Genomic DNA, 27,316 nt, shown 5'->3' with positions numbered 1-27,316 from the left:
AGATTACCTCGAACACTCAAAATCGAACAAATGCCAATTACTGCGTTAACTATATTCGAACGCTTCGTGAATAATGTTTCAGTTTACATGCAAATGAGCTCCTTTAGTGATTGGTAAACACTTCAAAATAATAATATCATTAATCAAAAACAACTTAATTAATTTAAAACACTTTTATCGTTTTATAAGATGAAGAATTTATCAATTTCTATCGAATAGAATAAACTGTATTCATTGTGTTTATTTTATATTTTCCTGTAATAAAATAATTGAAATTTGCTGGCAACTTTCGTATAAAGAAATAAAAATTCTTTTGGAAATTTTTCTATTGGCTGAAAAAGTCATTCACTGCTTTACATTATGCTGAGGATTTCTTTCCTAACTTCGACACTCTTTATCGTATTATTATTATTTTTTCTTTTTTAGAATATTCGAACGATATTACCCAAGCTGATTATAATTTCCATACGAAACGGTAATAATAATATGAAGATTTCACAAGCTAGAACGTTACAACATTATATATATATATATATATAAACTATTGTTATTCAACGTAGATAATTTACAAGTCTTTCACGACATCATCATTAAGTCCAAATCTACTGGAGATACACACGACTGCCGTTATCTCCCATTGTCCTTTAATCACCAAAATTTAATACTATTAAATGTAGAGAAAATAAAGAAAACAAGGATGTAATAATAATTTTTGAAGCGTAGCCAAAAATTTTACAATTTTAGGCTAAAAAATAGTCTGTGAGAGGCCACCAGCAGGTGAGCAAAGTATGGTCGGAGGATCACCTGACTTTGGAAGGTTTAAAGACAAACGAAGTGCCGAATTATTCGGCTATAAGCTTGATGTTTCTATTCAAGCAGACGAGGTTGCGTGTCAACTCAAAATATGGAAAATTTGCATTTCATCAGTCAGTAAATGTAGGAAAATACTAACAAATCCTTGAGAAAACACGCTACCATCAATAGAAAAATTACAATATCATGGAATGTTTTATTTTTCAGAAGGATGGTTGAGGTTGCCATACTGCTAAAACCACCAAAACTTAACTGGCCGACATAATGTTAAAACGGGCATTGAGCAGTCCTGATCTTTGCATCAACAACTCTATGTTGATACTTAATATAAGGGATTTTCATTATATTTGCTATTTTAATACGAAGTAAATTAAAATATACCATATCTTTTTAAATAATTTTAGTTACTGAAGGGCCACAAAAGTTGGTCCAAAATGCATTAAATAATTTGTGAAATGAACTAGAATAAATAAAGTTAAGATTTTTTTTATCGTTTAATCAAGTGTTCCTATCCACCTGCAAATGCAAAATTATTTAATATTCATATATATTTTTGCAATAAGGTTATGTTATGTATGGAACATGGGTAGATAGGCACAAATATCATACTAATGGACATTTATTTCTTAACCTTGTGCAAAGTTGATAGCAGTCATACCTTGAATTAATCATATTGAATTCCATTGTAAGGTTGTGGCTAGGGATTGCAATTGCTGGATCCCTCACCCAGCAATCCAGCTGGATCCAGTTCATTTTTCGGCCTGCTGGATCCAGCACCAAGTGCTGGATCCAGCGCTGCGGATCCGCAAATACTCAATTAGCTTTCTAAATAATTGCGCAAAAGTCTACTTTGTCGCATTGCCGCTTTGCTAACTACTAGACTGCTACTAATTACTTACTAATTATTTACTCACTACTTTACTAACACTAATAATTAAATTACTTATAAATCAACTATACCTTAATCAATCCAGCAAAATTTAATAAAATAATAACGTATTCAATCGCTTTTAACGATCTTCCTCAGTTACAAAAAACTACAACATTAACTAAAGAACATAAAATGTGTTTGGAATAAATATAAAAAAAATAGCGCTTAATTACATCCCATTTTTTTAAACAAGATACATAGATGTATTGCCAGGTCTGATAATTTTCGTATTGTATTCCGATGTAATCCCACTGTTTTCAAACTTTTAAGAAACGATAAAAAGAAAGAGGATCGGAATTCAACAACGGGTATATATTCGGTGCCTTTACACAACCAACGTTTCAATTCCAAGCTTGTTTTTGTGGGTGCAACAATGCGCAGTTTAAAGCAAACGCTGAAGAGCACAAATATACAATCAGTAAGAACCTTGACAACACTGCGCTGGCATCATACGCAAGACACAAAGATGTTAACGTCCAATGGGATCAAGCGGCAATTATAAAAACTACGACGAATAGGCAAACGGTCAAACATCTTGAGAGATTGGAAATCTGCAAGGCGCACACATGACAACTGGTTGTATGAACCATAGAGATGCGGACTCATTGTCTACCATGTGGAGATTCTTTAACATTAATTAATGTTATTAACAGACAATGCTGGTTTCGTTGTTATATCTTATATCAGTGTTTCCCAACCTTTTTTGTGCTATGCCCCACCTAAGCCATTCTAAAATTCTTATGCCCCCCAACATATATGTTGAACTTTTTTGGAAGGTCTCTTGTTGTCGTGTTTGTTGAAGTTTTTTCTTGCACTTAATTGCCACACAATCCTTTCATCAAAGCCTCTTGCACTTTCCAGTCATTGCCAAACACGATCTGGAACACCACAACTCATGTCTGCCCACCTCGAGGTCTGGGCAAAGAATGTTCTTTTTCCTCTTTCACCGGCCTCAGGTCCTCGTTCATCTCTTTGTTTTCAGTGGTTCCCAGAATTGTTAATTCCACCCCAAGGGAAAAGGGTTATAAAGAAAAGTTCTAGAAGGAAAGGGAAACAAAGAACAAAGAAAATTAAAACTAACTTAAATCAATATGTACAATAAATATGGCGGCTATACGGTTAACTTAAACTCTGGACAAGTTTCGAATTGCCCCCTTTAACAATCGAATTGCCCCCTGTGGGGCGTGGGCCCCACGTTGGGAAACACTGTCTTATATACAGTAATACCCCGAACTTACGCGATAGGTGGGACCAGGGCCGGATTATCGAATAGGCAAAGTAGGCAAATGTCTAGGGCCCGTAATTCGGAGGGGCCCGGCTCCATTAGCTATTACCTAAAAAAAAAAAAAAAAAGGCCAACAGCCATCCGTGCGACAGAAGTAATCTCACCCACGAGATCTCTCGCACTATCTACAAATATTCCTAGGGCCGCCTCTCATAGTAATACTGATGCGTGGTTATGATTCATTTTCTAAATTTATACTTATACGTCGCGACATCGCATCGTTCAAGTTGCTCCGGTGGGAAGTTATTACAATTCAATAGTGTTTTATAAAACAGTTAAAAAGGGTAACACTACGGTGTGACTTGGGGTGACACCACGATATCTGCACCGGGTGTCACCCATGCTAGCTACGCTAATGTCACATTATATAAGATTTGTTTAGAAGCAACTTATTTAAATAGGGCCCCAATTTAAATTTTGTCTAGGGCCCGCTAGAGGCTTAATCCGGCGCTGGGTGGGACCGAGCGATAACCGCGTAAGTCGGGGTATAACTTCGCATATAAATACATACTAATTATTTTTAATTGGGGCCGGAGACTAAAGAAAACAACAATTTAGAAAAAAATGTTTAATAAAATTTTAGATAATACATATGTATAACAAATTAGCCTATATTATTAAAATCGTAAATCGAAGTTATTTTGTTATAGAAGGCTACCTAAAATCTAACAAATTTGTCTGACGGCTCAAAGATTTTTTCTCCTGCAAAATTTCCTCGTAGCATGCTAATAATTTTTTTTTTTTTTTCGTTTTGTAGAAGAAATGCGCTCTTCGTTGGAGTCTATATTTTCTAAAATTTGTAACCTCTTTTTAATTAAACTGAGGCCTTCTGTCAAGTTTCCAACCGTTGTTCGATCATCTGATTGAACTGGGTCTAAAGGATCAAGTTTTGCCAATTTACAAATTTTCATTTTTGTATCGAAGTCTTTGGAATGTAAAGTTAACATTATTAAAGATGGAGTTTTTCTTTTCTTGTTTGATGCAGAAGAATCTGTTCTACTTCGTTTGATTGACACAGTAGAGTCTCAAGTCTCCGTAGATATAACACAGAAATAAATAAGTCAAAATAAATTGTAGCTATGCGTCGATTCCGCGCGACACGTCCGAACCCGTAAGCTGAACAATAGTTTGGGGGAGTGAGTAATCAAGGGTTGCGTGGCGCTCAAACAAAAGACGAATCGTCGAGATTTGAAAATCGCGTAACTCCGGGTTCGCGTAAGGGCTGTTTCACAATATGACCGACTGGGCCGACCGGTCCGACTCCTAGTCGTATTGCTATGGCAACAGCAGTCGGTCGACCGACTGGTCGTTCCAGTCGGACAGATTTAAAAAGTTAAATATTTGTAGTCGCGTCGGAGCAGTCGGTGAGCTACAGCCAATGAGAGCTTCGAAGCTATAACCAATCAGAGTTTAGATTTATCCGAAGTTAGAAAATGGCGGAAGGTAAAGTTTTCTCGGAAGCTTTAATAAACGAAGTCAGAAAATATCCATGGCTTTATGATATTCGGCGAGCCGATTATAAAGGCGACATTGAAAAAAATAATTGGTTAGAGTAAAGCGAAAGGTATCCAGCTAAAAAATAGTCTTAAACTTCATATTAACGAATAGACGTAGACATATCTAAATGTAATTTGATACGCTGAATCGATTGGTATTAAAAAGAATTACTTACGATCAACCGTTTAAAAGCTACGAACGATTTTTATTTCCGTCTATTTGCTTCGTTTAAGAACAACTTTATTAAGAAATACGCAGGCACTCATCGATATTAACAAAACGAATTACTTTAATTCACCATAATACATTTCATTTATAAGAGAAAGCAACATTAAAAATGCTAAAATGGTGTCGTTAGCCCGCGAACACGCGTACACACGACAACCTTTCAATGACGGCCATGTTTTCTGTTTAAAATTGAAAAACTTACCACGATTGGCTAGTGTTCTGACCTGTAAGACGCGTTCCGATTGGTCCTTACGAGTCGGCCACCGACATAATCGTACTCAGTGTGAATTCTTTTACTACTTGTCGGTCCGATTATAGGATCGGTCGGGTCGGACCGGTCGGTGACAGTGTGAAACAGCCCTAAGTCGGGGTAGCGTAAGTCGACGTATCACTGTACAGGGTGTTTTTTTTTTAAACTGACGGTACTCAGAGACATCTGTAGAGCAATCTAACAACCGGACTGTCGCCAAATTTGGGAGAGTGACTAAGGACGACATGGGAAAGAGATTCCGCGAAGAAAAAAGTAGTACCCAAATTTGCCGGTAGGGGTGGATTTGGCGCTGTTGTAGCATAACAGCTAAGAATCTGCATAAAATTCAGCTGCAATTAACAAACACACGAATGAATAATCAGACAGAGGTTTCAGTGTAATAACAAAAGTTTAATTACTCAGCAAATAACCTCCCTTCTTCCATGTGTTCACCGTCCTGCTGGAAAAGGTATTGCATCCTGAACACCGTGTTCTCTATGGCCGAACGTAACATGTCCGCAGGAATGTTCATCACGGTTCGAGAAACGTTGTCCTTCAAAGTCATCAAGTTTGGGACACTACCAAGATAGACCTTGGACTTTAAGTAACCCCACAGGAAAAAGTAACATGGGGTTAGATCCGGGGAGCGAGGCGGCCATGCAAGTGGAAAAAAGCGACTGATGACCCTTTCTTCAGTAAAGTGCTGGTAACTTTTTCGCTACAACAGCGCCAAATCCTCCTCTACCGGCGAATTTAGGTATTACTTTTTTCTTCGCGGAATCTCTTTTCCATGTCGTCCTTAGTCACTCTCCCAAATTTGGCGACAGTCCGGCTGTTAGATTGCTATACAGATGGTTCTGAGATGACGTCAGTTTAAAATAAACACTCTGTATAGGCCTATACTTTTACCGCTATTTATTTTGTTTATTTATCTATATTTTGTCCGTTTGGACGTTTTCCGTTAACTTTTATATTTATTCCGAACACATTTTATGTTCTATATTTAATGTTCTACTTTTTTTGTAACCGAGAAAGATCGTTAAAAACGATTGAAAACGTTATTATTTTATTAAATTTTGCTGGATTGATAAAGGTGTAGTTTATTTAACTTATTCTACTTCCAGTTCATAGTTTTATATACTTATAAATAACTACAGACTAATATGTAGAGCCTATATATGAAAACTGGTAAGACTGATAGCCACTTAGCCACTCATTATCCGTCCTTACATTATTATAATATATTAATATAAATTAATCAATAGAATTACTTTTGCTATTATTTAACTTAAAGATTACATTATAATTATAATCTAACTAAACATTTAAAGTTAATTATCTGTATCTCAAGTGTTAAACCGAACCAAAGTTAAGTTTACTACCTAAATGTGTAAGAAGTTTTACTGACTTATAGTGACCAGTCTAAGGGTACGTTCGTTAAGTCAAACGAGTTAAACGAGAATGACGTCATCGTTATTCTTGTTTCGTTACACTTTTCGAACGATTCGTTATAACTAAATGGCTGTTTCTAAAATCGAAGATATGAATGTTGCTAGTGCAGCCTTATCCAAAATATTTTTCTTAGGTTGCTTCGGATGGACAGTTATTTCAATCATTTCACTTTTTAATTCACAATTTAAACACTCGAGTAGTCTAGAAACATCGATATCGTCGGGCGCCATTTTCTTAACGAAGTAAACTAACTCTTTCCTTCGTGAGCTTCGTTAGGGTTTCGTTCGATACGTCATCACCGCGGAGCATGCGCACTGAGTGAGACTACTACTTTTCGAACGATTCGTTACTAACGCGTTTAACTCGTTCGACTTAACGAACGTACCCTAAATAATAAAAGCTTCTTAAGTATTTTTTTAAAATGTTTTATTTCATTTAAAAAACATAAGGATAGATAGATAGACAGATAATAATATTGCACCAAAAGTACATCCACGCTGGATCCAGCTGGAATGATTTCAATCCAGCAAAAATCCAGCTGGATTCAAAACACTGCTGGATTGCAATCCCTAGTTGTGGCATCATCTTACTATTCCAACTCAAGTCCTGTATATATCTATTCTAAAATAATTTTCATTTGTCATAAGCAGTCTGAAAGTTTGTATTTCGGAAATTACAAATCTGATTCGTGAAAATACACTAGTAATAGATTAGTGTTCATAATAATAATGTTTGATAAAGTACGAAAATAAAAATTCAAATGACTGAAATCGTAACTGTACAATCTGTTACTGTAAATAATTTGTGTTGTGGTCAGTTCAGTTTGTAGTTTGCAATGCCGTAAGTAGGGCGGTGCCAGGCACAGGTCGTAGACCCTGGGGAGGACAGAAATGACCTGGACCAAGTTTTGGGTCGTAGTTTTGGGGCGTAGTTACAGATGCTCGCACCGGGCGCATAAAAGGCTAGTTACAACGCTGGTAGTTTGTTTTTATCGTTGAACTCTCAACCGTGAATTCTCATAAAATAAATTACTTCAAAACATATCATCAAACAGTATTTATTATCAAATTATACATACAAAAGAAAACAAATTGCCGACTGTTTCAAAACATCTGTCCAAGTTGGAAGAGCTATCGATCTTTGTTTTATATGAATACTATTTGTGTATAAATTTAATTTTCAGTATATACCATTTGAGTATAAATTTAACTTTTTAAGATCTTTTATTGTTGTTAATAATCAAATTACTATACATTTTACAAACTGTCCAAATAGAGATAATGCTTGATTTTCACTGCAATTCAACATAAAACATAACTTGTCTGTTGAACATTTTCTGTTTTAAATATTGAGGAATAAAAAATGAAAAATATTATATTATCTTTTTACACAATTAAATAATTGATTGTATTTATATAACTATGCTTTTATGAAACGATTCGTGAAGTAAAAATCATCAATATAATAAAAAAATAATTAAAAAAGAAAATGTTCAACAGACGAGTGATGTTTTGTGTTGAATGAAAGTGAAAATCGGGCATTGTTTGTATTTGGAAAATCTATTTCTTGATGAATCTATAGATTCAATTCTCTATCAAACTGTAACTATACATTGAAACTCAAATACAGTAGTAGAGATAACCGACACATATCACACTGCCACTAATAACATCAAAACAACACTTTCTATCATCGGAATGCAGCTTTATTACTTGTAGGCATTTTGGTACACAAGATCCTCATCGGCCATACGTAAAAATATATTAGTATCTGTCGCAGAAACATATTAATAGAGAAACAACAATTACAATCTACAATTTAAAGTTTCTCTGTTAATATGTTTCTGCGACAGATACCAATATATTTTTATGTATGGCTGATGAGGATCTTGTGTACCAAAATGCATACGAGTAATAAAGTTGCATTCCGATGATAAAAGTGTCATTTTTAATGTTAACCGAGACTTATCACACTGCTACCGGTACCTCCGCAATCTGTATTTGAGACGTTAGTTTCGACAATTATCAAGACAAGAAGCTCTTTTATGATGTAGCTATACATATTTACATTTAAACCATACCCGACACACAGTAATAAACAAATGATACTGCCAAATTTTAATGTGACTATAATATGACTAATTAATTATAGTCACATATACATACATAGTACATACAAATAATTATAATTATTTGTATGTACAGTACGTATTCAAGAAAACGGATCGATCCAAAGCAAAATTTAAGCCTGCAACTCCTACTTATTGTGCAGATCAAATACAAAATGGCAACTTGACTGCCTACATTATATTTGGCTGTATCATTTCTGTATATATTATTTATTCCTACAGTTAGTCAATTGTATAATAATTTGATTATTAATAGCAATAATTACCAATACTCTAGTAAAATTTTAAAATCCCATTTATGCTGCACCGAATGTCTAAATTGTGACTAGAAATTTTAGTTTAGAAGACTCCTCTGCAAAAGACATGGACGGAACTGCTGAAACTTGACATCGACTATCAGAAATTTTTAATAAATGGCAATTTCCATTAAATGAACTGCCATTTTCAACAGATTTTAAATCATTTTCATATTAACATTACTAATTTTTTAACATTTCAAAATTTTAAGAAAGTTTAAAATAAACATTAAAACACTGGTGGTTGATTTCACTTGATTTCATGCATTAGGTGACCTGTAATAAAAAAAAGATATAATTTTGTAAAGCTTTGAGTAGGTACATCTGTATGTATTAATGTAATTAATTATTTATATGTATGTATATATACAATATAAAAGAATGTAATTATTTCTATATTGCTCTTAAAAATAGGTTCATGTACAGACCCTTAAAGAAACTAACATATCGTAATGAACTTCTTCCTCACTCATTACAAAACGTCATTGTCAGATAATTCTTGAAAGCTGAGAGATGGTTGCTAAGTCTTTGTTCTAAGAGAAATGTGGAAATACATTTCTCGGTAATTATGTATCAAGAACTCTCATTTTGTTTTAGGTTTATAAGAAATCTTAATGTAGTTTAATTATTTATTGTGACATCATCACAATGCCAGGCTGCAATTTATCATATTTTTAATTAATTTCATTTAAAATTTATGCTCTTCACCTAAAATTAGTACTGTAGTGTCTTCTAAATGTCATTCTTTTCCATTTAGATGATCGGCATGACTCCATTGCATTCTAACTCCTTTCAGGAGGAAATTTTTGAATTGAAATAACATGACTTCTGGTTTGCATTGGAAGTTCATATACAGTTATTCAGAGTCTCCTGTCCCTAAGTTTTTCATATCTGGTCTTGAATTTCATTTATCTAAAACCATTCTCGGAGATTAAGGAAAGGCAGGCAGACAGACAAAAAACAGTGGGAATTTATAGGTCTGAAATTTATTCAAACCGCAGCCCAATAAATCTCAATGATAGATTTTCTAATATTTAACGAAGTTGCAATGAAGATCATAAGCAGCAGATTTTTACTCCTGGCTTTTTTAAGCTGTTGTAACAACTTCTATAAAACAGGAGAATGTCACTGACATTCAATTAAAAACGTTAACTCTGAGATGAATATATTAAGTAAATTTTCTGCCTTTATTTGTACTAAGGGGCCGTCCATAAATTATGTAAAATATTTTGGGATGGGTGGGGTCAGGGATTTCTTACCATTTCTTACTCAGGGGTAGGGGGTAATAGATCTCGTCGTACATAATATTCTTATTAATATTAATGTTCCATTGTCATTATGGCCAGGAACAAATATAAAAGTTATCTTATTTACAAGATTTTTAATATCGTATGATTTTATTGCTATTGCAATTGAGATTTAATATAGCTTTTAAGACAGACTAAGAATCACTGTAAATGTTAATAGACAGAGTTTTGTTCGATAGCAAAGTGGCCCACCGAACACTTTGGTAGACGGCATCTTCTTCAGCTTGATAGATGGAGGTATGTGTGGGTATCTGTACCGTCTAACATATTTTAAGCAAAATATGTCAGTTTGGAGGAAGATACAGATACTTGAGCCGACACGAAGAGGCTTTTGGACCCATCTGGGCAGATATTAATGTCTGCACGGTTATCCACGGAGGAAGCAGATACACCAAATGTACCCTGGGGATAATCTTGTTTACGGGGTGACGATCAGAGACAGTAAGATAACTGCAATGTGGTAGCATACGAACAGCTGTAGATAGGAGTAGAGACCGTTGTTGAGCTTTGATGTTTGTAGTTCTGATGTAGTAGTTTAGAACCTTTTCTACAATACGTAGTGGCAAAGGAAGGAGCTCCGCTAGAATCAGAGAATTATTAGTACAAACAGTTCTGCAGCACTTTGAAATTCTCATGGCAAACTGTCTTTGAAGAGACAGTAATATACTGGCTACTGAACCTTTACTAGTTACATGACCCCAGCTAGAGGCCGCGTAAAATAGCACTGCTTGTATTGCTCCATTAGGCTATATAGGCCTATAGTTTTACATGCTTTATGATTTAGTCCCTGGGTACAGCTGGCACATTTTAGCAGCGTGTAGTTTATTTTCTTAGCCTTAGCCAAGATGTAACCAATATGGCAACGGAATATGGTTTCTCTCTATTCTCTCGTTTTATTTTGTATGACGTTTCTGTTTACATGTGCACTAGCTAGTCGATCTATTAAAGTTTTTTGTGTTCTTTTGATTAACGATATTAATAATAAAAAGATTGTTAATAATTAAAAAATAAAGTTCTTAAATTAAACTGATCATTCAAATTCATTAAATTTTTATATTTTTAAATTTGTTCACATAAAGTCTTTTATTAATAATTATATATTTTAAACCTAAAGTTTCATATAAAATTTTTTTTGTTAAAACCTTTTCATAAAACCATGCCTAAATATTACGTAAGATAGGAAAGGGGGAATCAAAGAAAATATTACGGTTTCTTACACCGGGGTAGGTGGGGGTCTGAAATGGTCGAAATCGCCCTTACGTAATTCATGGACGGCCCCTAAAATACTTTGTTTTCATATATACTTTTCAGCTGTGCTTAAAGCAGAAAATTTGCCAAGTTTATTGTGTCATTTAAATATACTGTAAAATCCCACTTTAACATTTCTTGATTTAAGGTTCGTCCCAATTATATATTCATTTCCACAAAAAGCAATTAAATCTTGATTTTATATTAAACTTTAATTATAAGGAGCAATTTGTTTTAGACACGCACATCCAAAGTTGATTTTTGATTTAATATTTACGAGATAAAGATATTGTGGCCAACTTTTAAGTCTCAATATTGCAAGAGCAAATGCTCGCTCATTCTTTTAGGACCTAATTTACAAATCAATTTTTTTTTTTATAATTTCAATGAAATACCCATTTCGGTTAACTAAAACATGTTTATTAAAAGAAATACGGAAGCCAATAAATGTACTGTACATACAGTATGTATAGGCATAAATAATACAGTACGTACAGAACTGCTCGTGGAAAACACAAGAAAAGTGTGTCGTCGTGTAAGAATTGGGTGGGGAGATTCGTGTCGCGACATCCTTCTGTGCGAGCAGATACATAACGGGACGGGGGCTACGGTGACCTCGACGGGAGGTGCGTCGGACTATCGAGCATGTCGGATTACAAAAGCGTCAGATTATCAAGGTTCGGCTGTACTGTGATATTCACTTTTTTTGCAAGAAAAAGAATTTGTCTTGGACCACACTTGTACATTTTCTGTATGCAGTCAGAAGGAATGGAAATTGTGTCACACTGCATGGGCAATACTTATTAACACTTGTGAAGGTGTTATAAAAGGATTTTGTAATATTATTTGTGTATGCTCTGTTAAAATTTATTTCTTTTAAACTAATGTTATGTACCGAGATCTATGAACAATATATAATGACTACGAAATTCCTAAAATTTGAATATATATTCACCTACCTTCCAGAAGTCATTTTTTTATATTCATTTATTATTATGCTTAGACATTTTGCATTTCTAGTTTTGATTAAAATACTTCTGAAAGTTAAAATAGCTTTATTGTTGAGGTTAACAATTTCGAGAAACTTCTTCTTTCTTTCCAAATTACTTTGGATGCTCTGTAAAGGAATAAAATAATAATAATTTATTATTATTAATGAATGATGCTCTCTGCACCTTTCATTATTTTACAGTCTATTGTAAAAAATAATGGTGCATACCGTATCTTTAACATGTTTTTCTATTTAATTACTAAAACTTAAAGTAAGATCTAACCTCTCTTGAGAAAAATCTTAATATGAAGATTCTAAATTGTTAGATGTTTTCATTATTTCTGCCGAATAATTTTACACTATTTACAGTACATAGTTTTTCTTACTGGAAACATAATAAAATTATGATCATTTTAATCTTGAAAATAGTTTATTACTGATTTAAAAGAAAATGAGCAATTATTTATTGTGACAGCGTCACAATGCCAGGCTGCAATTTTTAATCATATTTTTAATTTATTTAAAATATATGCCCTCCACCTCAAATTAGTAGTGACTTTCTTTGTACTGTACATCATACTTTTCCTTTAACAACAGTTTGCATTGGAAGTTTGTATGTAGTCAATCAGGCCTCCTGTCCCTTTCCATATCTGGTCTCATCTTTCATCTATATAACTCTTCTTGAGATTAAGGAGAGACAGAAAGATGGATGAAGTGGGAATTTATAGGTCTATAATTTTTTTAAATTGCAGCCTAAAAAATGTATAAATACAGAATTAACTTGTAGTTTGTAGAAATTCAACTGAATTTCTAGTTGGGAGGATACAAGATAGTAAAATTTTACTTTTAACATTTTAAGCATGTAAATATAAGCATATAATGCCACGATACTCAACCTGCGGCCCGCTGAGCTTTTTGTGAGTGGCCCGGATGTGACCCGTAAATAATGCAGTCAAAATATAAATTTTGAAATTTTTGCGGCAAAAAATAGATTCGGTCACTTTGCCCACACTGCTAAGTCCCCTTTAATCCTTTCTGTAAAAAAATGTGCTCAAATTTTACGTTGTTTGTATCAATGTATCTGCACGAAACGTCATACTCAAAAATGAAATATGCGAAGAACATATATTAATATATAGAAATCGGCTTACTTATTTACACCTGGATGCTGTTTTATGAGTAGCATGCAGCAGTTACAAGCCTAATTTAAATAAAATTGTCAAAAAATGTTCGCAATATCAACAGTCACACTAAATTTCTAGGGTGAGCGAGAAATTATATAAGTTTTTTACTATAATCGTTATGTTGCGGCCAGCGTGTAATAGCTATCATGTGTATGTGGCCCGAGAAAAAAAAAGGTTGAGTAACACTGATATAATGTCTTACAAACCAATGAGAGGCTATTTCATTTAGTTTTTCAATGTCAGAAGCAATTCTATGAGAACGTGACAGAGCAGCTTTCACAAGCTATGACTTAGCTGAGTATTTAATCAATACTAGAAATCTCTCAAGTCTAAAGAACCGGTTCCAATAAACATTAATAGACTTGAATTTAGATCAGTGATTCTCAACCTGCTTTTAATTACGGTACACTTTTAATAATTTAAAAATTCGGTAGCACACACGATTATATCGGTAAGTACCGCTCAAATAAATAACAACAGGTTATATGGAGTGATAAAAATCTATATCTGTGAGTGTGCGGCTGCGTTCATTCTACAAATGCAACCGCATACTCACAGATGATCCAAACTCTGCAGCAACCCTAGTAAACTGATTAGAGACTATGTTGGGTAATTGACATGGTAATGTCAATTGTAACCAACAATCAACCATTCTAAGAACTGAAGAGGGGGTCATTAAGACCAAAATGAATTTCCTTTAATAAAATATACATAAATCATCTGTTCCTTGTGTGATGTGTTACTGGAAAAATAGCCATTAACTTTCAATTCTTTAAAGTCTACAAAAAACCAGTAACAGAAACCTAATTAAATAATTTATTTTGTTTATTTAAAATACATAGTTTACCAAAAATAATAATAATAATTTTTACAATTATATTCATCAAAACACTATGCACCATGTGTGCCTTGTGATAAACCACGTGATTCTCACAACAGTCTTCTGGGGTTAATTTTACTTTGTTATTCTGTCTTTCTTGACAATGTTCCTTATGTCTTACCGAGACAGCACATCTTTTAATAGCCAACACACCACGATGCTCACAATTAATAACGATATCATTGTTAAAGTCGTGTATATTAAGTGAAAATATCCGAAACTAACTCGCGAATACAAATATACTAGCGGCGATCATATTTTCTTGAAAGAAATTGAGGCTTTCGCACTTTTCTCTGATCGGATTCAGATTTTGAAAAATTGTAATTTTCTAAATTGTAGTATTTAATTTTGTTGTCGGTAATACTAAATTTGTGATATTTCAGTTTTCTATTAACTGCTGCTGTTGTAATTATTACTTTCATTTTAGTCGAGTCTAGTAATCGCATTTATACTTTAATAGTTTTTTAAAAATTTTATTTTAAAAACACCAGTGCAAGGGTTGTTTCATCAACATTTTGAGCCTTGAAAATGCCAAAAATTTATTATGCAGTAAGTAGCATAAGCATCTGAATTTATTTTAAGACATTATTGGAATAGTAAATCACAATTTATTCTATATACATTTGTAAAGATTAATGTAAATCCTTCCCAAAGAATCTAGGATCTAATTTGTATGTTACCGTATTTTACGGACTATAAGACACTACGGACTATAAGACGCACCTTAATTTTTAAGCAATTTTTAAAAAAAAAATACCTATAAGATGCTACAGACTATAAGACGCACCTGAATTTTGGAGGCAATTTTTCGAAGAAAAAAGTGTGTCTTATAGTCCGTAAAATACGGTATTTATTACTAGAATGATCTAAATTCACTATGAAAAATCAGTACTAAAATATGTCTTGAAGCCTGCATGCGGATCAAAGTGATGAAATTTGAATTCTGGTCAAATACTTGTATATAACATAATAGATCCCAAATGTTGTTTTGAATTCTATACATTTTCCCGAAAGATACACATGCATACATACAAAAGAGAAATATTAAAATGTTATAATTTTTACTATAATTCAACTGTTATTTTGAATCTCTTTTCATAATACAAAAATTGTTTCGATGAAGATTTATATTTATTCAGATACATCATAATAGTATGCACATTTTCACTGGAATATCTTATAAGCTATTAAATCTGTCTTTTTAAAATTGTTAGTGAAACTAAACTCATAATTGATTAATCACCCTAAAAAATGTTCACATTTACCTGAAAGCAAAAGCTATAGCCAAATATAATACAACTCAAAGCCTGATGATATATATTAATAAACCAACAAACGCCTAAATAATCGGGCTAATAAATGGCTATAATTAATTAATAAATGCAAACGAATTTGGTATAGAGGTAAGCGTTAGGTGCCATCTCTTAACTAAATTAATAATTATAATTTTAATAATTTAATAAATAATTTAGAACAATCTGGAAGAAAATAACTGACTCAGGGTGGGGTTTGAACCTGCAGCCTCCGCTTGCCGTGCGGTTCACTACCAATTGCGCCACCCAGATCCCAAGCCAGTCATTGCTTCCAGACATACTTAAATTTCAATATAACCGTTCACGGTTCGCCGGGGACAGCGATAGCTGGTCGAGTGCCGTAGAGGTGATGCTTACTGGCTGTGACGTAGGAGTCGTCTCCAGCCAGCGCCATTAGTAACCATGGACGGTTATATCGAAATTTAAGTATGTCTAAAAGTGATGACTGGCTTGGGGTCCGGGTGGCGCAATTGGTAGCGCACCGCACGGCAAGCGGAGGCTGCGGGTTCAAGCCCCACCTCGGGTCAGTTATTTTCTTCCAGATTGTTCTAAATTATTTATTAAATTATTAAAATTATAATTATTAATTTAGTTAAGAGATGGCACCTAATGCTTACCTCTATATCAAATTCATTTGTATTTATTAATTAATTATAGCCATTTATTAGCCCGATTATTTAGGCATTTGTTGGTTTATTAATATATATCATCGGGCTTTGAGTTGTATTATATTCATATATATACCCTCGCCAGGGACAGCGATAGCTGGCTGAGTGCCGTAGAGGTGATGCTTATTGGCCGTGGACGTAGGAATCGTCTCCAGCCAGCGCTGTCCAGTAACCATGAACGGTTATATCGAAATTTAAGTATGTCTGGAAGCAATGACTGGCTTGGGATCCGGGTGGCGCAATTGGTAGTGAACCGCACGGCAAGCGGAGGCTGCGGGTTCAAGCCCCACCTCAGGTCAGTTATTTTCTTCCAGATTGTTCTAAATTATTTATTAAATTATTAAAATTATAATTATTAATTTAGTTAAGAGATGGCACCTAATGCTTACCTCTATACCAAATTCGTTTGTATTTATTAATTAATCATAGCCATTTATTAGCCCGATTATTTAGGCGTTTGTTGGTTTATTAAAGGCCTTGCCAAAGATGATCCTTCTTTCAGTATTGAGGAAGTTGTTCGTGCTTTTAAAAGTATGAAAAAGGGTTAAGTCCCTGGTTGTGATGAAATTACAAATGAGATTGCCATAAAACTTTGGGATATCATTCCACAGCATCTCTTTGACATCTTTAATTCTTGCCTCAACCATGCAATCTTTCCTCACGCATGGAAAATTGCTAAGGTCGTCCCTGTGCCCAAACCTGGATCTTCTGATGCTGTACAACCAATATCTCTTTTGCCTGTTTTGGGAAAAGTTCTTGAAAAGCTCATTACTGACAGGTTGACATGGTTTGTAGAACATTACAATAGGTTGAGGGAGATGCAGTTCGGATTTTGGCGGCAGAAATCTGCTAAAGACACCATCGAAACTGTGATTAATATTATCCAGTCACTATTGGAAGAAAGTAAATACGTTCTCGGCATCAGCCTTGATATATCCAAGGCTTTCGACAGCACATGGTGGCCCCTTATTTTACATCAGCTTAGCAATATCAATTGCCCGCAGAACATCTGGAAACCAATACGTGACTATTTTTGTAACTGTAAGGCTATCCTACAATACGGTCAGCATCAGGTTATTAAAGAAATTACCAGGGGTTGCCCACAGGGATCTGTCTGTGGACCTTTATTTTGGAACGTCATCTTCGACACCTTTTTAAAGGAACACTCTGGGCAAATGAAAATCCTTGCATATGCTGACAACATAATAATATTATTGGGTGGTCGATTACGTGCGGACCTGGAGCATAAGGGCAATACAGTATTACAGAACATCTATGATTGGGGTGTTGCCCATAAGTTACAATTTAATCCCCAAAAAACAAAAGGCATTGTCTTTAACAAACCTAGACAAGCTAATCTCTACCTTCATCTGCTGCATATTAAGATGAATTGGACACCATTAAGATTGGACAAACACTAAAATATTTAGGCGTTATGCTCGACTTCCGATTATCATGGGATAGTCATGTAAGCTATATCACAAAACGTACTGCGCTTATCTTCCAATCTTTTGCTCAAGTAGCAAGAAAGATTTGGGGACTTTCTTCTGGTTCATTATCCATAATATATGATGCCATTTACATTCTGATCCTCACATATGCATGCGGCACATAGGGTTGGGCCACACGCAAGGTTCATTTTAATCATAAGCTGGTTTCTTCCCAGAGACAAGCACTTTTACTCCTCACTAAGGCTTATCACACTATTCATAATCAAAGCCTTCAGGTGATAGCCAGGAAACTGCCCATTGATCTTGCAATCACTCAAAAGGCAAGATTCCAACAACTAAAATGGAGTAAGGACATACAGTGTGGATCATGTACTATAACTACTGATGAAGTTGAATGGAGTTTTCCATACCCTAATACGTCATTCCCTGGTTGCTCTTTAAACTGCTATTTCAACAATATACAATCTGGTGACTTAAACAATTTTACTGATGGATCTAAAATAAATAACGCCATTGGATGCAGCTTTGTTGTCTTTGTTGATGATACGGAAATATACAGTCAATCAATACACCTAAATAACCACTGTACAGTATTCCAAGCAGAACTATAAGCCAGGCAATACAATGGGCAAACAACCATTATCCTGGATCGACTATTGAATTATACACCAACTCTCTTTCTGCATTTACTCTATTGAAAAGCTTGAAACTGCACCCACTTGCAGAACATATACAAAATTTATTACAGACTGCAAGCTGTAATTTTGCAATTACATGGGTAAGGGCCCACCACAGAATACATGGCAACGAGAGAGCAGACTGTTTGGCCAAACAGGCTGCTAAGACACCACTTTGCCTGTTGTTTACAATAAAATAAGTCTAAGAACCTTGCGGCACTTACTGTGGGAAGATGCCCTCCATAACTGGCAGACAATTTGGGACACTCACAGTGAACATATCACACATAGATTTATTCCAAATATTAAAAACTTCATTAGCCTCAAGTGGTATATGCCAGACTTCTGCACCACTCAATTATTATCAAATCATGGCAAATATGAGAGTTATCTCGCCAGATTTACCAACGAACATCCACCCTCTGTCCTTCCTGTATGGTTGAGGACGGCTCCATATCACTATATTTATAATTGCATTATATTTGAACAAGAACGGCTGGAGCTAAGACTACTGCTTAACAATTATGGAATTACGTGGCCATGTGAATCATCGGATTTTTGGACTAACAGTGACATCTATAATGCATTTAAACAACTTTCCAAGAGAATTAATTTCATTAATCAACGAATAATCATTACTTAACCTTAAGGTTCTCTGTTTCATTATGTTTGTATTAATGTTTTCTGTTAACACTTAGTGTTAACATTGTAGGAATACTTGATGGAACATTACCAGGAATACTTGATGTAATTCCTGGTAATGCCTAAAGCGGGGCCGGGATATGTACTCTGTACATTAAAAATAAAATGAATGAATGAATGAATGGCTTATTAAAGGTATAGCCAGAATAAAAACAGAAACTGTGCTTGCTTCTATTTTGTATTCACAAGCTAGCATTTTTTTTATCCTTATATCTGGCTAAATTAACACTGTTAAGCCTATTGGTTAGAAATAATGGCTATATATTGCATATTCTGGTTTTGGCCCATAATACACAGTTTTCAAATATAATGCTGTCAGTATAGGATGCTTCTGGACTGTGTGATATACCTAAAGATCAAAATGGTTTGAAGTTTGTCTAATAAGTGAAAAATAAATTGATAAAAAAAACCAATTTTACATTTGTTTGTTGCATTTGGAATGTCTTGTTAAGATGAACAAAATAAGCTATTTTTAAAGTAGGAATTTATTTTGTAGCATTTTTAGCACAGCTTGAACACAAAGCATGTAAAATCACTTGTTTTTGGAACAATTTGGTGCAATTAGCATAAAATAACATCCCTGCTTCATACTTCAAAATAAGTTACAAAATATACAAATACATTCATATACTCTCAATTATTGACAATTCAAACTTTGTTTTAGTGCCAAATAATTGTGAATAACATTGGGTTATATTAATATTAGTAATAACTAATTAAATGTCAAGTAATTTGGCCTAGAGGTTGGCATTGGGCACCATCTTCACTTAATAAATAATTTTATAAATCATTTATGAATTATTTATAAAACAAAGTTATCTTATACTTACAAATAAATATATAAGTATCTCTTGTGTGAAAATTTTTTGACTTGCTAGTGTGATAATCATTGTATCACAGTTAAAACTGGCCTTGATTAAGTATGGAATGCAAAATTGAAACAAAAACAGGAATATCTGGTCCTTGGAGGAAATGCATGGAATTTTCGATGCCATACCTATTTGCAAATAAATATTTAAAAATATTAATAAAGTAAAAATAAGTCTTTCACATACAGAGTACGAAATGATAATATTTCTTAAGTCACAACAGTTGAATATATTTGTAAAACAAAATCAATTGTGACAATATTACAAACTGAAAACTTTCAATTTTTAGCTTTACTCCTTATGTGATTGCATCCAAATAGTGCTCTACAATTTTTGTGAATAGGCCTCAATCTTAATAACAAGTATATATGGATCTTGATACTCATTCAAGAAATATTATTCTAATTAAGTATTAATCGAAGGAGTGACGAGAAAACTGAAGACGAAGTGGATGTTTGGTATTTTAATGTACATATAAAAGAAAAACTAGAACTTCCGAAACTTACCTTTCTTATGTCTATTTCAAGAACAATGCAAAAACATGCACTGAAGAAAATTAACCATTCGATTGTAAAATCGATAATTAAATACACAGAATATAGAGTTAAAAAATTAAGGTTAATGCTGAAAAGGAAGGGTATTAATTTTGCATTTAAATTAAATCTTAGAGATTATTGTATAATTAACTAGATAAAAAAATTATACTACTCAACGATAACTGAAAAATTAAAATGGAAAAATATAATTTACTGATTAATAATTCAAACTGCAATATTCCATCAAATAGTAAAAGCCTACTACTTAAAGGTCTAGATTACAGTGGACCTAAGAAAATTAAATACAGAGAGAGTTCTTAATACAGTGTATGCATTAAGTAAAGTTACACCAAATATTAGAGGCAACCTAACAGTTAATATAAATATATCTATTTTTGTGATTAAAACTTAATCTAACTTATATGAAAGGAACTTTTATAAATTTCAAAAAGAAGTTCAAAAAGTTAGAAATTTTTTAAATTATCATAACTTAGTGGTTTTACAGCCAGGGCCGGATTAACCCACTTTGGGGCCCTAGACACTTTCTTCTTACCGGGCCCCCTCCATCTCCCAGAAGAAATAAGAGCATACTAAAAATATAAAACAATAAATAAAACAAAACTAAATAATGTGAAAAACTACAACAAATCTTAAATTTTTATTAATAAAAATATTTAATATACAGTAATAGATTTTAATTTTTCTAGAAAAGTTTGAACAGTTTGTTTATAAATTTTAAAAAATTTATTTTATTAAATGTCTAACAAAAGTTGTTATACAATAATAATATTACCTTAAAATATTAATTGTTTAATTTAACCTTAATCTATCTATCTATATATATATAATCAAGATGGGTTGATATTATTATTATTATTATTATGTTGGGTTAAGTTAGATATACTCGGTTAACACCGGTGGCTGTGTACTATGCCGAATTAAAGTCAAGGCATAGTAACCAAAACAGAAATTAAAGAAGTGTATCAGTGTGTGTGTCTGTATTCAGGAATTTTCTCGCAATATGACATGTATTCAATATAGTGGCCTTCTGTAGTGTGATGTATGTGTTTCTATTCAATTGTAATGTGCCCAGGCTTTTGTTTAGTGTGTGTGGTATGACACCTGTAGAGGAGAGAACAACAGGTACAATAAGCACCCTATCCATCCTCCACAGATGCCTTATTTCCTGGGCAAGTTCTGTGTACTTGCTAATTTTTTCAGTGCATGCGTTTTGTATATTGTGAGTGTTTGGAATGGATATGTCTATAATGTATGTGATTTTATTGTGTTTGTCAATGAGTGTGATGTCTGGTCTGTTGTGGTAAATTGTTTTATCTGTGATTATGGCTCTGTCGTAGTACATTTTGTGCGTGTTGTTTTACAGTACTGTCTGTGGAATGTATTTGTAGTATGGTTCGTGGATGTCTACTAATTTGTGTTTCTTTGCAAGCTCTTGGTGTATTATATTTGCTACTTGATTATATCTGTGTAAATAATCTGTCTGTGCCAAGAGCTTGCAACCAGAGGTGATGTGTTGTATAGTTTCTGGCATGATGTGACATTTTCTGCATGTGTCATTTGTGAGTGTTGCATCTTTGAGTATGTGTTTTCTGTAGTTTTTAGTATTTATGACCTGATCCTGTATGGCGATCATAAATCCTTTTGTCTCCCAAAAGAGGCATCCCCGAGCTAACCAGCTGTTAGACGCAGTTTTGTCAACAAAATTGTGGACCAGATCATAAGGATGCCTGCCATGGAGTGCCTTTCGAGCCCATGATTGCTTAATGATGTCTATGCTTTTTATATGTTGTGTTGTGTCCATATGATGTGAGTGTAAGTTTAATGGTGTGTTATTTGAGTCTGCTAGAGTTACTGCTTTATGTAATTGTGATGTTTCTTGTTTTTTGTAGAAAAACTCTCGCAGTGACTGTATTTGTTTGTAGTGAAGGTTAACTATGTCAATCAGGCCACGTCTGCCATCTTTACGTGGAAGGGTTAATCTTTCTGTGGTGGATTTAGGATGATGTTGTTTATGCTTAGTAAGTGTAGTTCTTGTTTTCCTTTGGAGTTGCTCAAGATCTGTGTGAGTCCAATGTATAACTCCAAAAGAATATGTAAGTACTGGAATGACATATGTGTTTATTGCTTTAACTGTATGTTTTGCATTTAATTGTGTTCTGAGAATAGCATTTAACCTACTTTGGTATTCTTTAATTAATCTTTACTTTATTTGTGTATGTTCTGTTAGTTTGGCCTGTTGGAATCCTAAATACTTGTAGAACTCGCCCTCTTCCATGAATTCAATAACATCTCCATTTCCAAGAGCAAAATCTTCTTTCTTCAGGATTCCTTTTTCTATGTGAAGTGTTTTGCATTTATCTAGGCCAAATTCCATTTGTATGTCCTTGGTGTATGAATGTGTGATTTGCAGGAGTTGATGAAGTTGTTTTTGAGTGGATGCATAAAGTTTTATGTCATCCATGTACCTGAGATGTGACAGAGTATGCTGTGTTGTTTTTTCATGCCTGATATTGTAGCCATATTGCGTGTTAACATGTTGGATAATGGGTTCAGGGCTAAGCAGAACCAGAAAGGACTCAAGGAATCTCCTTCAAAAATTCCTCGCCTAATAAAAATTTGGTTTGTTTGTATGGAAGTGTTACTAACCCTGAGATGTAGTGTTGTTCTCCAGTGCTGCATAGTGTTTTGAAATAATGCAATGAGTGATGGATGTATTTTATACAAGTGTAGAATATGTAGCAGCCAACTGTGTGGAACACTGTCGAATGCTTTCCTGTAGTCTATATGTGCCATGTGTACGTTTCTGTGTCATTTGTGTGCTTGCCGTAGAATGACTGAATCTATGAGTAACTGTTCTTTGCATCCCCTGTGATTTCTACGGCAACCTTTTTGCTGTTCTGTTAGAATGTCGTGTTCTTCAATATGTTTGTATATTTTGTTTGCGATACAGGATGTCAATAATTTGTAGAGTGTTGAAAGACATATAATTGGTCTGTATTGTGTGGGGTCTGTGGTATTCTTGTTTTTAGGTTTCATGTAGGTGATGCCCTGAGTAAGAAAATTTGGCATGTCTTGTGGATTGATGATGATGTGTGTTAGGTGTTTAGCTAGTTCCTGGTGCAGTGATGTAAACTTTTTGTACCAGAAATTGTGAATGTTGTCTACACCAGGTGTCTTCCAGTTGTGTACTCTGTTAACAGTGTATTGGAAATCATGTATGTTTATTTTAGCACAGGGCATAGTTGGTATGTTGTGCAAGTTTCTGTTCTCCTCCTCGATCCAGCCTGCATCAGCATTGTGCGTGACAGCACTGGACCAAAGAGAAGACCGATATGTTGCGAGTTCTTCTTCTGTTGGTGTGCCACTGTGCTGTGTATCAGTGTTTGCTTTGTTATTAATTTGTCTGTAAAAGAGTTTTTCATTGTTTGTAAATAATTTATTTTGTTGTTTTCGTAGTGTACATGTTTTGTATCATTTGAGTCTACGTGCTTTGGCAGCAAGTTTTTGTTTTAGTGTATCAATGTATTCTGTAATGTGTATGTTGTGATGTTCGTGTTTTGTGTGTGTTTTTATTTTCTTGAAAATGTTTTTGAGCTGTTTCCTTAATTTGGGTGTTATGTTGTTTTTAGTGTATTGTGTCAGCCTGCCTAATTGCTGTCTAATGTCATTTATTTGTGTATCTATTCTATCACAAGCTCTGCCATGCAGGCTTGTGATAGAATTGTGTTTTCTGTGTCATTTGTCTCATTTGCCTATGCGACAATCCGGCCCTGTGGCCAGCCCATCCAAGCGCGGTGCGAACCCACGACTGAACTCCCAGTGTTTAGCGACAGAACCGCTCTATCACTGATGGGCACAAATCCCTCTATTTATCTTAAATTATCTACTGACCTTTATTCAGAGATACATGAAGCATTGGAGAAAAAGATGCAAAAATAAACTGATGAATGAAAACAGGATTAATTATATTTTATCTTATAATAATAGGACACTTAGAATTAGAGTTAAAACACACAGATTTATATAATTTAGAAAAATCTATTAAAACAATTCGATAATTCTACTTATAGCATTAAAAGTACTGAAGAATTCTTAATAAACATTAAAAATATTCTTTTCTGTACTAGTTACAGAATGCTGAGTCTGGATATCAAAAATAGGTACCTGTCAATTACAAAACAATTTATTACTAACACACTACATGGTCTTAATTGTGATTATTGGGTTTTAGATAAAGTCATTGTCTAAAATAATACTTATTTAGTAAGTGTTTATTACCGTCAATTAGACGGTATATTCACGGGCTCCTGTATTGGCTGCATGACTGAACCTGATAATTTCCTGAGCAAGTTAAGAGTGTTACTTTTTATAATAGATACGTGAATTTTGGTATTGACGTAATAACACGTGACACATGATGACGTTTCCGGCGAATCGCTTCGAAGTCTACGAAAAACCGGACAAATTAATAATTAATCCGGACCATGAATATAAAAACCGAGAGGTGTCTTAGGAGAGCAAAATTGGTAAAAAAAAAGGCCCCAAGAAGTAAGGCTAGACATTTACCAAAATTCTGTAAAAGTTATATAGAAAACAAATTAAACAATTACCTGGAAAAATCTTACAATAAACATACAAGAATCACTCGATTATCTAGACAGAAAGTTGCACGATAGATACTACACTTTTGCGTCCCTGAAATATGTAATCGAGTATTGTTTTGCACCCTCTGGCGGCTCTGCTAATATGCTATATTCACACCTCCTGGCGGTGTGAATATAGCAGATTACGATAGTTTCCGTTAGCCGTTTATCATAGTAATAACATTATAAATACAGTCAGAGCCCCACATTCAGATACTATATGAAAAGCATCAAAACTAACACGAGAGGAACAGAATTCACAACAATCTAAACACGGAGCTATCATTCTTTTAAATATATTGCATCGCACACATAACACATGCATCGCATGCGTCCATGCCGAAGAGAAAGTTTGACTGTCAATTTATTTTTTATATGAAAACAAATATTCCAATAATAATTTATTCTAACATGTAAGCTCTTTTATCGTTTGTGTTTCCTTTTACATTGACAGCTAGCTGCTAGCCGTTTTAAGCCAGTGAGATGTTTGTGGGAACTCGGTCGCTTGCTGGTATGGAGGGTTTCCACGGCAAATGAGTGCTTGCGCATGACGTCATGTCAGCATACATGTAAGACAGATGTAGTACCTGTACAGGGCTGTGCCGTGCTATGATACAAAGAGGCGGCCGCATCAGGCGGCACCGTAAGGGGAAGGCATAAGCAGCGAAATTAAAATATTATTTGAACCATTCAATAATTAACAAATTTTACGCAACGATTTTCTATATTGGTCTACGTTATTCCGCTATCGATGTATACGATTTATGATTCATTACACGCCTCTGCCTAAGCTCTTTCGGTACCCTTTGATTTTGGTTTATTGTGCAGGTGCATTGTTGGCGAACGCTCGCCAAAAGGTTTTTGACGTGACAAAGCTATTATTTTTGTTTGTAATATACCGCGCGACCGCTCGTAAAAGCTGAAGCGGCAATTCAGCTTGAGTTATATGACAATATTTGATTTTAACGTTAGTTTGTATCGAAAACTAGCAAGTGGCTGTGCTGTGTTTAAATCAGTAAATCAGATATATATCTGTTATACTAGCTCAGTTTTTGTGTTTAAAAAGTAGATCAGGTAAGAGAATTATTGTTGTGGTGTTTTTTTTACAGCAATTGTAGTTACTTATTATCATTGAAAAGGATTGTGTTGTGACAATAGGGACTCGAATTAAAAAGTAGCATTTGCATGGACTGGGTATATATCAGGTACGGAACGTGTCTACTTATCATACCAAATAATAGAAGACGTCAACAGAGATGCAGAAACTAAAGCATGGAGGTTAGCAAAAACTATTAAAAATTGCAAGTTTATATGCGGTGTAATTCTTTGACATGATATTTTATTTGAAATAAATTTAGTCTCGAAGCTATTGCAATCTGTAAATATATATTTGTTAGATTGTGTAAGGATGTTATCAGAAACCATACAAAAAGTGAAAATTTACAATCTGGATATGGTCACTACTTAAGAAGTTCAATAAAGTAAACAAAACTTAGAAATCTATCATTAATTTCCATTGAATCTACATAGGGAGTAACAAAGCTTAAGCCCTAGGCCCCCCAGTGTCAAGGGCCCACAAATTTGAATTATCATCATAAAGATTTAATACTTTTTCATTATAATATATTTCATATATTTCGTGTGTAGATATAATGGGTTTTATAATAGTCCATACTTTTTTATTCATACCAAATAACCTTTCTGCCTATTGTTTAGTGTTAGAGATAGACCTATTATTCTTATTATAACTTTCAACATGCCCAAAAGTTTTGGTCAGGATTCGCCCCTGATATTAAACAATATTGGGCTCAATACACAATCCCGTTTCACTCCTTTAAACGTGAAAAAAAGAAAAGAAAAAATGCTTTTCTTGCAGTCTGACAGAAAGAGATGCTGCTTTATATGAAGAGAAAGCTTCGTTATGTCAAGGTGTCGATCCATACGAA

General features: G+C 34.1%; 1 long non-coding RNA gene across 1 annotated transcript; it reads right to left on the bottom strand.

Annotated features, from left to right (window-relative positions):
- Window positions 1-9,123: 9,123 nt before the first annotated feature.
- Window positions 9,124-25,434, bottom strand: LOC136971151 (uncharacterized). The gene is made up of 4 exons (XR_010880109.1): window positions 25,338-25,434; window positions 20,132-20,298; window positions 12,395-12,552; window positions 9,124-9,156 (listed from the first exon to the last, which is right to left on the bottom strand). It is a non-coding gene; the product is annotated as an uncharacterized lncRNA (long non-coding RNA).
- Between the last annotated feature and the right edge of the window lie 1,882 nt (window positions 25,435-27,316).

The sequence above is a fragment of the Centruroides vittatus genome, unplaced genomic scaffold, assembly GCF_030686945.1.
Source record: "Centruroides vittatus isolate TY-2023 unplaced genomic scaffold, ASM3068694v2 contig_233, whole genome shotgun sequence".
NCBI classification, from domain to species: Eukaryota; Metazoa; Arthropoda; class Arachnida; order Scorpiones; family Buthidae; genus Centruroides; species Centruroides vittatus.
Note: the sequence above shows the minus strand (reverse complement) of the source record. Positions and strands in the feature narration are given on the sequence as shown.